Below are 13313 nucleotides of genomic sequence, written 5' to 3'. Positions count from 1 at the left end.
TCTGTATGTTGGCAAATTGAACACCAATAAAAAATAAATTTACTATTAAAAAAGAAAAGATCTAAGATATCCAAGGTAGGACCTCTCCATTGGCTTGTCACATTCTTTTATTTTTATATATTTATTTGTTTGTTTGTTTGTTTGTTTTGAGAGAGAGAGAGAAAGCATGTGAACAGAGGGAGGGGCAGAGGAAGAGGGAGAGAGACTCTCACACAGACTCCACACTGAGTGCAGAGCGTTGGGAGCGGGGGTGCTTAATCTCATGACCCCAAGATCATGACCTGAACTGGAACCAAGAGTTCAATGCTTTAACAGACTGGGCCACCCAGGTGCCCCTTGTCACACTCTTTTCTTTTCTTTTCTTTTTTTTTCTTTTCTTTTCTTTTCTTTTCTTTTCTTTTCTTTTCTTTTCTTTTCTTTTTCTTTCTTTTCTTTTCTTGTCAAAATATATTTAATTTTGTTTTGTTTTTATTATAAATTTATTTTTTACTGGTGTTCAATTTGCCAACATATAGAATAACACCCAGTGCTCATCCCATCAAGTGCCCCCCTCAGTGCCCATCACCCAGTCACCCCACCCCCCGCCCACCTCCCCTTCCACTACCCCTAGTTCATTTCTCAGAGTTAGGAGTCTTTCATGTTCTGTCTCCCTTTCTGATATTTCCCACTCATTTTTTCTCCTTTCCCCTTTATTTCCTTTCACTATTTTTTATATTCCCCAAATGAATGAGACCATATAATGTTTGTCCTTCTCCGATTGACTTATTTTACTCAGCATAATACCCTAACACTCTTTTCTATGTACATTCTGGTTCATAGCTTTGTTTTTTCTGACATTGACCAAGTGATCACCTTTTTCCCTAATTTGATCTGATTTAGCAAAATCAGGTGAAAAGCATTGTTTGCATGTAAAACTCCTTGTACCACAAAGGCAAATGTAAAATCTCAAACCTAGCATTTTCTTACTGTGTCACTAATCCTTTTTTTTTTATTCACCCCAACCCAGCCCAGCCATCAGAGCTACAAACTTTCCCTATGATTTTTTCTTTCCCTATGATTTTTAACTACATATATGATATTTTCAGGCTGTCTGCATATAGTACAAAAATAATTACTCTTGTCACTATAATCAGTTCAAGAAAACAATGTACATAAGTCCCCTTTGTGTCGTAATGTGCAACCTAAACTCCACGAATTTTTCAGCCACTTTTCCTGGATTCATCAGCATATAACTTCAGTTATTCTTTTACTTCATTATATTTGTTCCACACTACATTCTTCTAAGTCATCGCTATAGTTCCTAGCAATCTATTAAATGATATTTGATGGTCTGGTCTCTCACTCCTTAGCCTTTCAAATCTTCCATAATGCCAAATAGAAATATCCCTAATGTGGCAAACAGAGTCCCTGAAAGAAAAGTGAACCTATTTTCAAGTCCTTCTTAAGCTGTGAGGATTTACTTTGAATCTTCCAATATGTGTGTAACATTATTCCAAATCCTCTTTGGGGTTGCTCCTGCAGGACCCAGGGATGTATCAGTTAACTGGAAAAGCAATTTGAGAACCTCTAGGTCTGATTTTTGAAAATGCAGTATCTACAGAAACAGACTTCAGATACTATACCAGAAAATCCTGGAAACTTTGTGCCTGTGTAGAACACGCCTCCTTGGGTTTGTCCAAAGGTTGTTTTATGGACATTGTCACTCTTTTAAACATAGCACATTCTATGCTGTATCCATGTATGATCATTTCGCAAGAATTCTGAGTGGAGACTCTTATTTCCCAGTAAGACTCTGCAGCAAGCTAGCAAAGCCTGATAAGATAAGGAAAATCTGTCAGTGAAAGGTTTGCTTAGAGTCTTTTGGGCACATTCATGCTCTCTGGGGTTTATTTGTACAATATTAGTAAGCCAATCCCCAAAGTCAGACTGATAATATTAAAATACTTCCAAGAAGACACTTGTACTGAATAACACAGTCTTGGATCATCACACAGCCTTCTACCTGGGAAGTAAATAAATGTGGGTAAACAGATATGGGTGGCCATAAACAATATAGTTCCATGTGCTTTTGGTCATGACGTTGTCTCTGAAAATATGATCTCTGTCCACAAGCTGAAGGAGGAAGGCAGACAAACTTTCTTGAAGACGCAACCGATAAACCCACTTGAAGACACTCTTGAGTAGTTTTAATGGACTGTACACAATCACTCACACTTCCTCATGGGCCCTCTTGGGACCAATGCTACATAGTTTAGAGACAAGTAGACAAGATTAGGAATGCAGTCTGTGAACCACAGAACACAGTTTTCCTCTCCATGAAACTAACTGGCCCTTCTAGGGATCAAACCCATGACCTTGGGCTCATTAGCACTCTACTCCAACCATGCCCAAAATAAATACAGGTTTGAAGCCAGAGGAGCTTCAAACCACACATAAGAATGTAATCAACAGAGCCACAGGGAAATGCATAAAGTAAACACTTTCTATATAGGCAAAAAGAAAAGAAGATTTGGAAAGAGACGACATTCTCTGAATCCCTTAGTCATCTGAAGGCTTACTGGAAATTTCCACTTGGATATCTTCCATCACTTTGACTTCAACTCATTTTCCTCTCTCAGCCCCCACCCCTGAAAGGAATTTACCATTTGGAACTTCTGTCTTTGGAGCCATCACTCAGTCAACCAAGTTCAGAACTGTGGAATTGTCCTTAGCAACACATTTGACCATCCAATGCATATTTAGTCCAAAGCAAAATCCCCCTGAAACCTATATTCAAACGTCTCCCGTATCTCTCTTCTTGCCTATCTCCAAAGGCATCCATCACCATGGTGCAACACCTATTGCCTTCTGAACAGTTGCAGTAATTCCCTATAGGCTCTCCCCTCTCCAATCCATACAAGTTTCCACTAAAAAGAGAAAAGAGGCCATCGCTGGACACCCTACCTAAAATAGTATACACTGTCCTGACCTTTTGATCCCCTTTCCCTGCCCCATAGCACTTCCTACCAGCTCTATATTATCCATATGCTCTGTATTGGTTTGCTTACTATTGGTTGGCTTCAGTGATATATCTCCAGCACCTATAACAGTCTCTGATACGTAACAGGCCCTCAATAAATATTCATGGAATGCATGCATAAATGAATGAAAACTTGAGTTGGAGCCTGAGGAAAATCTGGTAGGATTTTGTAATAAGCCAAGGATGGTAGGTCAGGGTAATAAAAATATAAACAATAGTGGCAGCAACCATTTTTTAAGGATTTCCATGTGCCAGGCATTGGATGAAGGATTTTAAGTATCTTGTTTCAGTCCTCAAAACAATTCTTTTAGGAATCATGATTATCTATTGACTAAACTGAGCTTAGAAAGGTTAAGTAGCATCAACATATAGAACAGAAAAAACTGCCCAGAATCTACACAAAATTCCTATAAATCAATAAAAGGATAAAAATAACCAAGTAGAAAATTGGACAAAATTGAACAGAGAACTTGCAGGAGTAAACATACAAATGGCTGATGGTCATATTTTTAAAAGTGCTCACTCTCCCATATAGTCAGAAAAATTAAAATCTAAAAAAAAAAAGAAAAAAAAAGAAAAATTAAAATCTAAGCCATAATGAAAAAAATTTTTACTCATCTTATTGGTAAAATTTTTAAGGTTTGGTAATATCAAATATTGACAAGAGTATGGAAAAACAGGTATTCTCATATTCTGCTTGTGGATGTATATTCTAGTTTATTGAAAGGGGAGTGGGCGGTAATTATTAAAATTTAAAATGCCCATATCCTCCATCACTTCAACTTACTACCCTCGAGAAGCCCTTAACAATGTGTGCATAGAGGACACCACAGGGATATCTGATGAAGCATTATTTGTTAAAGCCAAAACCGTAAATAATTTCAATGTCAACAGTGGGGAGAGTAATTAAATAACTGTAAGTGCATTCATGGTAATGAGTATCATGTAATTTTTTTGCTATCATGTAATTTTTTTTGCTATCATGTAATTTTTTTAATAATAAATTTATTTTTTATTGGTGTTCAATTTGCCAACATACAGAATAACACCCAGTGCTCATCTCTGCAAGTGCCCCCCTCAGTGCCCGTTACCCATTCACCCCCACCCCCCACTTTCCTCCCGTTCCACCACCCCTAGTTCGTTTCCCAGAGTTAGGAGTCTTTATGTTCTGTCTCCCTTTCTGATATTTCCTACCCATTTCTTCTCCCTTCCCTTCTATTCATGTAATTTTTAAAAATGGGATGTATCTCTATAAACTATATGAATACATATCCAAAGTAAGATTTAGAATGATATCTATAGTAGCACATAATATATGCAAGAGAACACAGATCAATGCATTTTCTGTGGAGATAGATAGACAGATAGGTGATAAATATCTTAATTTATCCAAGCTGCTATAAGAAAATACCAAAGGCTAGGTGGCTTATAAACAACTGAAATTTATTTCTTATACTCCTTGAAACTGAAGTCTGAGATCAGGGTGCCGCATGATCAGGTTAGGGATCTCTTCTGGACTTTAGACCTCTCATTTTATCCTTACATGACAAAAGGGAGTAAGGAACTCTGTGGAGTCTCTTTTCTAAAAGCCCTAATCCCATCCATGAGGGCTCTACCTTCATAACCTAAGCATCTCCCAAAGCCCCCATCTCCTAATATCAACATACTGACCATTAGGTTTTCAACGTGTGAATTCTGGTCAAACACAAACATTCAGACCATAACAATAGATTAGATGGATAGATTGATTGATTGATGAATGGAAGAAAAGAGGGGGGGAGAGAGGGGGAGGGAAAGGAGGAAGGAAGAAAGCAAGAGCATTTAGAACAAGAAAATAGATTAAAACACCTAAGGAGAGGCACCTGGATGGCTCAGATGGTTGAGCGTCTGCCTTTAGGCTCAGGTCATGATCCCAGAGTCTGGTATTGAGCCCCACATCTTGTTCCCTACTTAACAGGGAGCTTGCTTCTCCCTCTTTCCCTCCCCTTGCTCATGTTTACACTTTTTATCTCTCTGAAATAAATAAAATCTTTAAAAAATAAATAAAAATAAAACACCTAAGGAGAGAGTATGCAGAAGAGTGAATGGTCCAGGACTAAACCCCAAGGAGCTACATTATTCAGAGTTTGGGTAAAGGAAGGGGGTTCTGAGAAGCTGCAGTCACAAAGATAGGAAGAGAAACAGAACATTGAGGTGCAACTGAGCGAGGTCAACAAAATGTTACCAGGAGATAGTCAGTGTTCCACCACTTTGAAAGGTGATAAAAATGATTAATAGGTTATTTTGCAACATAGCAGATATGGGTGGCTTTTCTTGGGTAATTTTGGTGAATAAGAGAGAGAAAACACATTCAAGTGAAAGTAAAGAATTAATGAGAGGTGAGAAAATGAAGAAAAAGGTATAGAGAAATTTCAATCAAGAAAGTGTCAGAGACACAGGGGGATGTGGGCCCAAGAGTTATTTTTAATGGAAGATACTAGAGAAGGTATGTATGTTAACAGAAATGACCCATAAAAAGGTAAAATCAAAGATGAAAGTGAGAGAAAAGGGAAAACTTCAAAAACAAAACCCTTGGAAAGATGAAAAGGGATAAGATCCAGATTCTTGCAGGAAAAAAAAATTTAAAAAAGGTATTTGATAAGAGAGGGGAAACTTCCTTAATGATAACAAGAGGGAAGGAGGAAAAAAGTGCCACTGCAGATAGGCTTATAAACTTGGTAGCAAAAAAATGGGGTGTGCATGTCTGATGATGCCTACATTCTCTGTGAAGTAGTAGGATTCAAGGTTATCATAAAAAGAATGAGGTTTTTCCATCTGTGACAACATGGATGGAACTTGAGGGTTTTATGCTAAAAGAGGTGAGTCAGAAGAATAAGACAAATATCATGGGATCTCACCCATATGGAACGGAATCTAAAACCAAGACCAAACAAACAAAACAAAACTCATAGATACACAGAACCCATTGGTGGTTACCAGGGGGAAAGGGGTTAGAGGTGGACAAAAGGGACAAAAGCAGCCAACTGTAGGGTGATGGGTGATGACTTTTTTTTTGGGGGGGATCACTTTTTAATGTATACAGATGTTGAATTACAATACTGTATGTCTGAAACACATATAATAAAAAAAAAGTGAGGGCAGCATGAGGTGTGGGAGAGGTTGATGTTTGAGGTGGGAGTAAAAGGTATAGAATACATGTATCATGGTAAGTAGGAGGACAACCTCAGTAGAGAAATGCACTAGCAGAGAATGTCTATTTGAGGCTGAGGATTACAAATCTATACGTCAAGAGGATCATTTGTCTGTGGCTATAGGTTAAATGTACTAGAGAAAATGTACAGCTCTAAGTTTTACTTTCATTCAACTGTCAGCAAACTCGTAGTCAAGCAAAAAGTGTGCATTCTATCAGCCATTTATTTTTTGACATCCAAGAATTATTTGGAGAATATTGTTTGGTGGTGCTTCGTTAAAGCTGTTCTGAAAGCTTCTCCATTAATGAGATTTTTGTTTGTTTGTTTTTGTAAATAACCGAGAAATAGGTATAACTTTAATTCTTCACTTTCCTTGATTCCTGTCACCGCTGGTAGCCATCATGCTCTCCCATTCTGCCTCCTGGGTGCTTCTCCAATGCATTCCATAGTTACTGCTCTCACTCTAACCCTGCACATTCAATAGGGCAAAAGCTAGCTGCACAGAAGGATCCTCAAGCTCCACCCAAACTGGTTCAGAACTTCTAGACCCTAAAACCCCCATTTTTTAAAATTGAAGTACAACTGACATGTTAGTTTCAGACATGCAACACACTAATTCACTCTTTCTATGCACTTTCTATGCATCAACACCGCAGTAAGTCTAGTTACCATCTGTCACTATGCAAAGTTACCAGAAAATTATTTTCTTGTGATGAGGACTTTTAAAACCCTTTCAGCACCTTTCCAATATACAGTACAATACTGTTGACTACAGTCACCCTGCTCTATGTACACAACATCCCTGTGACTTATTTATTTTATAACTGGAAGTTTGTACTCTTGATCCCCTTTACCCATTCTGCCCATCCACTAACCCCCTCCCTCTGGCAACTACCGATCTGTTCTATTTATAAGTTATGTTTTGTTTCTTTATTTTTTTAAGATTCTACAGATAAGTGAAATCATACAGTATTTTCTTTGTCTTACCTATTTCACTTAACATAACACCTTCAAGGTCCATCCATGTTATCACAAATGGCAGGGTTTCATTCTTCCGTGTGACTGAGCAGTATTCTGTTGTATACAACGCATATAGCACCTCTTCTTTATCCAACTTAGGTTGCCCCTGTATCTTGGCTATTCTAAATAATGCTGCAATGAATATAGGAGTGCACATCTATTTTCAAATTAGTGTTCTCATTTTCTTAAGATAAATACCCAGAATGGAATTGCTGGATCATGCGGTTTCATTTGATCCCAAATGCTGGGTCATTTTTAACTTTTTGAGGAAATCCCATGCTGTTTTCCAGAGTGGCTGCCTCAATTTACATTCCTACCAGCAGTGCACAAAGGTTCCCCTCCTTCACATCCTTGCCAATGCTTGTTATTTCTTGTCTTTTTGGTAATAGCCATTCTGACAGGTGTGAGGTGATATCTCATTGTGGTTTTGATTTGCATTTCCCTGATGATGAGTGATATGGAGCATCTTTTCATGTGCCTGTCTAATCAAATCTTCCTCCCATCTCTTAGTTATTGGTTTGTTTGTTTTGTTATTGAATTGTATGGACACTTAAATATTTCAGATATTAATCCCTTACTGCACATGATTTGTAAATACTTTCTTCCATTCAGTAGGTTGCCTTTTCTTTTTGTTGATGGTCTCCTTTACTATGCAAAAGCTTTTTAGTTTGGTTTGGTCTCATATGTTTATTTTTGCTTCTATTGCCTTGCCTTGGGAGTCAAATCCAAAAACTCATCTCTAAGACTGATGTCAAGGAACTTATTTCCTATGTTTTCTTGTAGGAGTTTTATGGTTTCAGGGTTTTGTTTTGTTGTTGTTGTTGTGTGTGTGAGAGGGAGGGAGAGGAGGGGCAGAAGGGGGGGGGAGAGAGAGAATCTTAAGCAAGCTCCACACCCAGCACGGAGCCCCATCCAGGGCTTGATCTCACAACCCTGAAATAATGACCTGAGCTGAAATCAGACACTTAACTGACTGAGCCACTCAGGTCCTCCTATGGTTTCAGATCATACACTGAAATCCTTAATCCATTTTGAGTTAATTTTTGTGTGTGATGTAAAGTGATGATATGGTTTCATTCTTTGCATGTGGCTGTCTAGTTTTTCCAGCACTGCTCATTGAAGAGACTGCTCTTTTCCCCCATTGAATATTCATACTTAATCATAAATTAATTGACCATATATGCATAAGCTTATTTCTGGGGTTTCTATTCTGTTCTATCAACATTACATGTCTGTTTTTATGCCAATACCACACTGGTTTGATTACTATAGTTTTGTACTATATTCTAAAAATCAAGATGTGTGGTGCTCCAGCTTTGTTCTTTCTAAAGATTGCTTTGGCTTTGGGGATTTTTTGTGGTTCCATACAAATTGTAGATTTGTTGTATTTCTGTGAAAAATGTCATTGGAATTTTGACAAGGATTACATTGAATCTGTAGATTACTTTGGGTAATACGGACATTTTAATAATATTAATTCTTCCAATCCAGGACCTTAGAATATCTTTTCATTTATATGTGTTTCTTCAATTTCTTTTATCAATGTCATAGTTTTCAGTATACAGGTTTTTCACTTCCTGGGTTAAATTTGTTCCTAGGTATTTTATTCTTTTTGTTTTGGTTATAAATGGAATTTTTTCTTTATTTATTTTAATGATAGTTTGTTGTTAGTGTATAAAAACACAACAGATTTTTCTATATTGATTTTGTACCCTACAACATTACTGGATTTGTTTATTAGCTCTAAAAGTTTTTGGTAGAGCCTTTAGAATTTTAAGTTTCAAGTTGACCTTGAACAAAATGAGTTTGAACTGTGTGGATCCAATTGTACGTGGATTTTTTTTTCAATAAATATAGTATAGTACTATAAATACATTTTCTCTTCCCTATAATTTTCTTAATAACATGTTTTCTCTACTTTATTGTAAGAATACAGTATACAATACATATGATGTACAAAATATATGATAATCAATTGTTTATGTTATTGGAAAGGCTTCTGGTCAACAGTAGGCTATTAGTAAAGTTTTGAGGGAGCCAAAAGTTAAACACAGATGCTCGACTCTGCAGAGGGTCAGCATCCCCAACCCCTGTATTGTTGAAGTGTCAATTGTATGTAAAATCATGTCATCTACAGATGGTGACAGTTTTACTTCTTCCTTTTCAATATAAATACCTTTTATTTCTTTCCTCTAATTTTCTAATTGTTCTGGCACTACTTCCAATATTATGTTGAATAAAAGTGATGAGAGAAGGCATATTTAAAATCTTGTTTCTGATCTTAAAGGAAAAGCATTCAGCTTTGCATGAATGTTGAATCTGATGTTAGCTTTGGGCTTGTTATATATTATTACACTGAGATAACATTTCATTGAAAGTTTTTATCATAAATGGATGTTGACTTTTGCCAAATGCCTTTTCTGCATCCACTGAGATGATTATATGGTTTTTATCCTTACTGTATTAATGTGGTGTGTCACAATGATTGATTTGTGAATGTTGAACCATCTTTACATCCCTGGAATAAATCCCACTTGATCATAATGCATGATCCTCTTAATGCATTGAATTTGGTTTGCTAATATTTTGTTAAGTTTGGGTTTTCTCTCATCTATATTCATCAGGGATATTGACCTTTAATTTTCTTTTTGTTATATCTTTGTCTGGTTTTGGTATCAGGTTATTGCTGGCCATATAAAATGAGTTTGGAAGTATTCTCTCATCTTTTTGGAAGACTTTGAGGAGGACAGGTATTAAATCTTCTTTGCATGTTTGGCGAAATTCACCAGTGAGGCTGTCTGGGCCTGGACTTTTGTTTGTTGGGAGTTTTTTGACTACTGATTCAATCTCCTAACTAATAATTGGTATTTTTATTTCTCCCTTGACTTCTTCATTGATCCATTGGTTGTCTGGTAACATGTTGTTTAATCACCACATATTTGTGACGTCTTTCTCCCATTTTATTCTTGTAATTCTTTTCAAGTTTCCTACCAGTCAGAAACAATGTGTGATATAATTTCAATCTTCTTAAATTCTTTTTCTTTATCTTTTTTTTAAGATTTTATTTTATTCATGAGAGACACAGTTAAATTTCTAGGAACTTATTTTGTGGCCTAATATATGCTTAATCCTGAAGAATATTCTATGTGCACTTGAGAAGAATATATATTCCTCTGTTTTTATTTTTTTTAAAGATTTTATTTTATTTTATTTTTTATTTATTCATGACAGACACAGAGAGTGAGAGAGAGCAGAGATACAGGCAGAGGGAGAAGCAGGCTCCATGCACAGAGCCCGATGTGGGACTTGATCCCAGGTCCCCAGGATCACACCCTGGGCTGCAGGCGGCACTAAACTGCTGCGCCACCAGGGCTGCCCCTGTTCCTCTGCTTTTAGATGAAATGTTCTATCCTTATTTATTAAGTCCATCTGGCCTAATGTGTCATTTAAGGCTAATGTTGATTTTCTGTCTGGTTAATCTAACCACTGGTGTAAATAAGGTATTAAAGTCCCCTAATATTATTGTATCACTGTCAATTTCTCCCTTTAGGTCTGCTAATATTTGTTTTATATATTTAGGTGCTCCTAAGTTGAGTGCATAAAAATCTATAATTGTTATATCTTCTTACTGGATGGACCTCTCAATCATTCTGTAATGTCCATCTTCATCTTCTCTTACATTCTTTGTTTTAAACTTGACTTTATCTGATATTAGTGTAGCTACCCCAGCTTCCTTTGGTTGCCATTTTCATGAAATATCTTTTCTCCTTCACTTTCACTGTCTGCGTGTCCTTACATCTGAAGTGGTTCTCTTGTAGGCATCACATATATGGATCTTTTTATTTTTTTCCACTCAGTCCCTCTATGTCATTTGGAGAGTTTCATCCATTTATATTTAAAGTAATTACTATAGATATGTACTTATTGCCATTTTGTTCATTGTTTTCTAGTTGTTTTGTAGTTCCTATCTGATTCTTTCTTTTTCTCTTGCTTTATTCCTTTGGGGTTTTTCTGTAATGTTAATGCCTAGATTCCTTTCTTATTATCTTCTGTGTATCTATTATAGGTTTCTGTCCTGTGGTTACCATGAGACATATATATATATATTCACACACACATACATATATATGTCTATTTTAAGTTGATAAGTTGATAGTACACAATCTAAAACTCTACATTTATGTTTTTGATGTCACATTTTACATCTTATTTTCTACATCATAGTTTATAGTTATTTTTGCTACTTTTGATTTTTAACCTTCAGACTAGCTTTACAATTGATTGATTCATTTCCTTTACTATATAACTTCTTGTAAGGTCAGTTTAGTAGGTAATGAACTCCCTTAGCTTTTGCTCCTCTTCTTCAATTCTGAATGATCACTTTTCCAGGTAGAGTATTCTTAGTTGAAAGTTTTTTATTTCCAGCACTTTGAATATATATCATGCCACTCCTTTCTGGCCTGCAAAGTTTCTAATAATAAATCTGCTGACAGAGTTATGGGAATTCCCTTATACATAACAAGTTGTTTTTCTCTTGCTTCTTTTTATATAATTATTGTATTCCTCAGCTCTTAACTTTTGCTTGGTACTTTCTTATACTTTCTTTGTTGACATTCTCACTGTGTTCACCCATTCTCTAAAGTTCAGTGAGTATATTTATGACCATTTAAACTTTTTACCAGATAAATTACTTATCCATATTATATTAAGGTTTCTTTTCCCTGGAATTTTATTTTATTCTTACGTGTGAAACATATTCCTCTCTTCTCTCATTTTGCTTGACTCTCTGTGTTTGTTTTTACGAAGTAGGTGAAATATCTCTTCCAGTCTTGAAGGAGTGGCCTTGTAGAAAGATGAACCTTATAGTTTAACGTTTCTCTAGCTCTCAGTTGTCTCTTGAACTTTTGTGATTGTCTAAGCAGCCTGATTTATTCTTAATAGAACCCTATTGTTGAGGGTACATCAAGTGTTCCAGAAGGCAAGATCTCAATCAGCACCCAATTTCAGGCTGATTGGAAGCTAGAACCTCAAGAAGCAACTTTTAAGATATGTAAATATATACAGTTTTGTGGGGTTTCAATTGTAAAGCCTGATGACCTTCAAACCATGTCACATGGAGATGTCCCCTTGGCAACAGTTGCAAAAATCAGGGCTCAGACAAGTGTATGAATTCCTTTCTGGGGATTATGGTGAGCTGTAATGAGGCCAAGAGAGAGCACAAAAATGGCCTACTCTGTCCTGTGTTCCTTAAGAACCTCTAGATGTGTGGTAAGCCTAGAGCCTGCCCCTCAGATTGAAGCTCCAGGACAAGGAGGTAGGCCTTTTTTCATAGGAAGACTGGGGTATGTTTTGGTCTGTTGTCTGCTGCCCTGGAGTGTTAGCCAACCAGCAACCATCTCCCTGATTATTTCAGATCCATAGACCCTGACCACCAGACGTAAATGCTCAAGAGGCATCCTGCTGTGTGAGCTGCATGTGTGGCTTTGTCAGAGTTATAGGAGCAGCATAGAGGTGGGCCCCCTGTTAGCAGGTTAGAGGGAGAATGAAAAAATGGCACCTGCCTCAGTCCCTAGAGAGTTCTAACAAACTCTCACTCTTCTAATAGTTGTTTTAAGATTAGTAAATTAATCTCCCTGTCACATGGTTTAGGTGCTTTTCAAACTGCTGGTTTTCAGTGAGTCCCAAGCTGAAAGAGTTTGCATATGAGCCCTTTGAAAGTGGAATCTTTATTCCTTACAGCCCTCTGGTCCTCCAGGGCCTAAGCCATATTGGTTTTTCTGAGCCAGATGTTTTGAAGACTTGTCTCTCTGGGGCAGATTCCAAGGGCTGGGGTGCCTGATGTGGAGCACAAGCCCTTAGTTCCTCAGGGATAAGCTCTATATTTGTGAGATCCCTCACAATTGTGGGTCATCATGCCAGAGGTGGAGTTTTTGGCAAAACGGTATCTCTGCCTCTTCTACTTATCTCAGTATGGCCTTTTTATCCTTTATTGTGGAGATGCTGTTCAGCAAGTGTTCAGGTCTTTTCAGAGGGAATCATTATATAGGGAGTTTTTTTCTGGCTGTGGGAGAAGAGTTCAGGAT

At 37.0% G+C, this 13313-nt stretch overlaps 1 long non-coding RNA gene across 13 annotated transcripts in view; it reads right to left on the bottom strand.

Moving 5' to 3' along the window:
- LOC140602986 (uncharacterized) overlaps positions 1-13313 on the bottom strand; it is a 118819-nt gene that overhangs the window by 29273 nt on the left and 76233 nt on the right. For 8 of the 13 annotated variants that reach the window (XR_012006006.1, XR_012006001.1, XR_012006003.1 and 5 more), the window contains one exon: positions 1623-1812. The exons of the other annotated variants lie outside the window; for them this stretch is intronic. This is a non-coding gene — a long non-coding RNA (uncharacterized lncRNA). The remainder of the gene's footprint in view (positions 1-1622; positions 1813-13313) is intronic. 13 annotated transcript variants of the gene reach the window in all.

This window comes from Canis lupus, chromosome 13, assembly GCF_048164855.1.
Source record: "Canis lupus baileyi chromosome 13, mCanLup2.hap1, whole genome shotgun sequence".
In the NCBI taxonomy this organism is placed as follows: Eukaryota; Metazoa; Chordata; class Mammalia; order Carnivora; family Canidae; genus Canis; species Canis lupus.
This window is presented reverse-complemented; position numbering and strand designations above follow the sequence as displayed.